Here is a 5,087-nt window from a genome sequence, read left to right on the forward strand (position 1 = left end):
CATAAAAATAAAAAATAAAATAAAATGTATCAATAAATAAAATATAAAATAAAATAAAAAAGGAAATATATACATTTAAAAAATGCAATCGTCCTTCCTTCCTCCTAATGTTTTTTACTTGCCCTAAACGTGTGAGTTTTGACTGAAGGACCGCAAACTATTTTTGTTTCTCCATCAATAAACACGAAACCAAGAAAAACATTGACTATGACAAACGTATACTCGCACTGCAACTCGAATGGCAATACAGAGCTCAATCAAACAATCATTGAATGCGTATTTCACTTTTTTAGGGTCTCCCCGAGCGTGTTCGGATTTTTACAGGCATTTTTATTTAGTTGAAGTCGGCTCGTAATACAGGAACATATTTCCAATTTGCTGGGATTTTATTACAGTTGGGTTATGGCGCCCTGCCGCAACACTAAACGCCGTTTTATAGGGATCCGTAAAGGGATACAAATGGCAGAATTTGTACGTATCCAGCACAGGGGATCTCTCATGGTGACACCCCTGCAGCAAACACAATGAAAAGTCTAAAAGGCAGCAGAGGATGCTGGGAACATGAGGACGTTCTGCTGTAGGGAGGCCAATGGTGACACCCCTGCAGCAAACACAATGAAAAGTCTAAAAGGCAGCAGAGGATGCTGGGAACATGAGGACGTTCTGCTGTAGGGAGGCCAATGGTGACACCCCTGCAGCAAACAATGAAAAGTCTAAAAGGCAGCAGAGGATGCTGGGAAGATGAGGACGTTCGGCTGTAGGGAGTCCAATGGTGACACCCCTGCAGCAAACACAGTGAAAAGTCTAAAAGGCAGCAGAGGATGCTGGGAAGATGAGGACGTTCTGCTGTAGGGAGTCCAATGGTGACACCCCTGCAGCAAACACAATGGAAAGTCTAAAAGGCAGCAGAGGATGCTGGGAAGATGAGGACGTTCTGCTGTAGGGAGGCCAATGGTGACACCCCTGCAGCAAACACAATGGAAAATCTAAAAGGCAGCAGAGGATGCTGGGAAGATGAGGACGTTCTGCTGTAGGGAGTCCAATGGTGACACCCCTGCAGCAAACACAATGGAAAGTCTAAAAGGCAGCAGAGGATGCTGGGAAGATATGGACGTTCTCCTGTAGGGGGGCCGGGATTTCAGAAGCTCCAGATCCAAATTGGTTTTCCAAGCAAGCTCACTGGCCTGGTACGGTGGCTCCAACAGGTCTCCCTCAGTGGTGTACCCGGGAGAAGCTTAGAATATAGATATTTATTGAATGGGGGGGCCAGACCAAAGTCCAAGAAGTCTTCAAAGAAGAAATCCGGGTACATTGTTATTAACCCTTACACTGGGGCTACCCCCCCACACTGCAAGGGTTAATTTACTAATTTTTCTCTAGGATCCTCAGAGCCAGCTTGCTCTCAGAACGGTCCCTGGAGCCTTTCTCCCCCTTCGCCGCAGCGGTCTAAGGTCCCGTTAACCATCATGTCCAATTCACTGTGTATAGGACGTGAGGACCCCGAGGGACATTCCATTACGGGAAGGAGGGAACGCTGTCACAAGGAGTCGGGTGAGTATACATTTGTTAAACCAAAACGGGCAGTTAACCTTTGTCCTGCGGGGGTAGACCCACAGCAAGGGTTCATAGAAGAATTTACCCGGGGTTCTGGTTTAATTACTCAATTGCAAAAGGAAGAACAACCGACGCGCTTTGAGGGCATACCTGTTGCTGGGCACTTTGTGTAATTTACAATCGAAAAGGAGAATTCATAGCACAGGAAGCTAGGACTGCCGGCACTTGTAGCTCCATATTGGCTGTGTGCTGCTACCCGGACACTATGACTGCCGGGACTTGTAGCTCCATATTGGCTGTGTGCTGCTACCCGGACACTATGACTGCCGGCACTTGTAGCTCCATATTGGCTGTGTGCTGCTACCCGGACACTATGACTGCCGGGACTTGTAGCTCCATATTGGCTGTGTGCTGCTACCCGGACACTATGACTGCCGGGACTTGTAGCTCCATATTGGCTGTGTGCTGCTATCTGGACACTGGGACTGCCGGGACTTGTAGCTCCATATTGGCTGTATGCTGCTATCTGGACACTGGGACTGCCGGGACTTGTTGCTCCATATTGGCTGTGTGCTGCTATCTGGACACTGGGACAGCCGGGACTTGTTGCTCCATATTGGCTGTGTACTGCTATCTGGACACTAGGACAGCCGGGACTTGTAGATCCATATTGGCTGTGTGCTGCTATCTGGGCACTGGGACTGCCGGGACTTGTTGCTCCATATTGGCTGTGTACTGCTATCTGGACACTAGGACAGCCGGGACTTGTAGATCCATATTGGCTGTGTGCTGCTATCTGGACACTAGGACAGCCGGGACTTGTAGATCCATATTGGCTGTGTGCTGCTATCTGGACACTAGGACTGTCAGGACTTGTAGATTCATATTGGCTGTATGCTGCTATCTGGACACTAGGACTGCCGGGACTTGTAGCTCCATATTGGCTGTGTGCTGCTATCTGGACACTGGGACTGCCGGGACTTGTAGCTCCATATTGGCTGTATGCTGCTATCCGAACACTAGGACAGCCGGGACTTGTAGCTCCATATTGGCTGTGTGCTGCTATCTGGATACTGGGACTGCCGGGACTTGTAGCTCCATATTGGCTGTGTGCTGCTACCCAAACACTAGGACTGCCGGGACTTGTAGCTCCATATTGACTGTGTGCTGCTATCTAGACACTGGGATTGCTGGCACTTGTAGCTCCATATTGGCTGTGTGCTGCTATCCAAACACTAGGACTGCCGGGACTTGTAGCTCCATATTGACTGTGTGCTGCTATCTAGACACTGGGATTGCTGGCACTTGTAGCTCCATATTGGCTGTGTGCTGCTATCTAGACACTGGGATTGCTGGCACTTGTAGCTCCATATTGGCTGTGTGCTGCTATCTAGACACTGGGATTGCTGGCACTTGTAGCTCCATATTGGCTGTGTACTACTATCTGGGGACTGGGACTACTGGAAGTTGGTGCTACACAGACTCAAAGGGTAATAGTTGCTGGCATCGGACTACCAGGTGGTGTCCCTGGACTCCTGAACTAACTGTTCGCACTCTGACCTACATTTGTTATATCAGTCCCCTCCATCCTGGTCCCTCTTGCCCAATGGTGTGCCAAAACTCCCCTCAATAAACGCTCCACCCGTCGGGTCCTGTGTGATTAGCCTCCGGTTGCTCTCTCTGCACTCTTAGCTTGTTGCAGAAGGTCTAACTCTCCCCACCGTACTGCAAGTCCATGGATACATGTGAGTGTTTAACTGTGCCCATATTACAACCCTGGGTACAACACTGTATTGATGGGGGTGCGTGAGGGAGGGGGGTGTTTTTAAAATCTTTCTAATTGCTAAACATTAACATATACGGATCTATTTAATTTGATCACTAAATACAGTAGATGGCAATTGAAAAGCATCGCTCGATTTGTTGTATATACTGCTATCAACTAACTGCAGCAGAAGAAGCAAATGTGATCTCTCATCAGCCGGTATCCAAATTGGGTCAAATGATCTCATCAACCGTTGGACTTCTGCCTCCAGCTAACAAATGGATCATAATTCAAAAAGGAATTTAAAACATGTCAAATCCATAAAAGAGAATTCCGGGCAAAATACAATTCAGCAATTGATATAGGTGTTGACCTGTGTTTTTTGGATGTAAGCCATGGCATGGTTATAGTTTATTTCCTTGAACAGGTCTACAACTGAGCACATTCTCTTCTAAAAGTGTATCCAAAGAGCAGCCGCGGAGAAACAGTTTTTCTACTTTACGTAAAGGTCAATGAATTTTGTGTTTTGCCCACAGTTTCTATAATGGACAAAGAAAACGTAGATTAAAGGAGAACTATGGGGTTAAGGCTTTTCCCCATAGTTCTCAAACTAGCGTCCTCCCCTCCCCCGTCCGTTCTGCCAGTCAGCGCTGGCGGATAGGAGCGGGGAGGGGGGAATCCAGCCCCTCCCCTGTCACGGCAGAGAGCCGTGGCAGGATAGAGAGGTGAGCGAACGCCGGTATGTGTTCGCTCACCTCGCGATCTACTGAGCCGACCTGTGGCAGTCTCATTGTCACAGGTCGGCAAGAACTATTAGGTGAGTGAAAAGCACTCACCTCATAGTTCTTCTTTAACATGCGGTGTAGTGGCAGCATAGTGGCGTTGTGGTTAACACTTCTGCCTTCAAATCCCGGTCAGGACACTATCTGCGAGGAGATTGCATGTTCTCCCCGTGTTTGTGTGGGTTTCCGTACTCCGGTTTCCTCCCACGCTCCAAATACATGCTGGTAGGCAGTGGAACTATTGCCATAGCAACCAGGGCGGCCGCTATGGGGCCCAGGGCACAGTGGGGCCCGGCCAGAACGAGGAACAAAGGGGTCTCCCTGATGCCATGCGGGCTGCCTGGGTCGCCATTGGCATTGCAGGCTGCTGGATGTCACTGGTGGCTGTGAGGAGGAATGCGCTGCTGTCCAGATCACTGACAATCTGTCAGTGATCTGTGCAGCAGCGCGTTTCTCTTCACAGCTGCTGCTGAGTCAGTGACATCCAGCAGCTTGCGGTGGAGGAGGCCAGTGCCTGAGCAGAGGAGGCAGGGCCCAACGGCGGTAAAGGAGGCGGGGCCGGGCAACGGTGGAGAAGGCGGGGCCCGCTGGCAACCGAGGAGGCGGGGCCCGGGCGGTGGAGAAGGCCGACAGCGGATCGGTGCTGACAAGAGGTGTGCAGGGGTGTGACCAGCCCACCTGACCCTGCAGAGCCCACCATAGATAGTCTATAGTGTGCTCTGCAGGGTCACTTTGGGGTGGGCTGTGTGGGATCTCAGGTGGGCTCTGCATGGGGCGTAACTAGAAATCACAAGGCCCCACAATTTTGCTAAGGGGACATGTGATTTCTAGATATTCCACTGCTGGTAGGTTAATTGGATAATGTTTAAATTGACCCTGTATGTATGTATGTGAGATAAATTAACAGACAAGTACCTCAGGAAGTTGTGAACGGATGTCATCAGAACCAATGAAAATGCTCTCCAGATGAGACCAGGTACGCTGAA

This window comes from Nanorana parkeri, unplaced genomic scaffold (assembly GCF_000935625.1).
Source record: "Nanorana parkeri isolate BGI_ZX_2015 unplaced genomic scaffold, ASM93562v1 scaffold47, whole genome shotgun sequence".
Taxonomy (NCBI): domain Eukaryota; kingdom Metazoa; phylum Chordata; class Amphibia; order Anura; family Dicroglossidae; genus Nanorana; species Nanorana parkeri.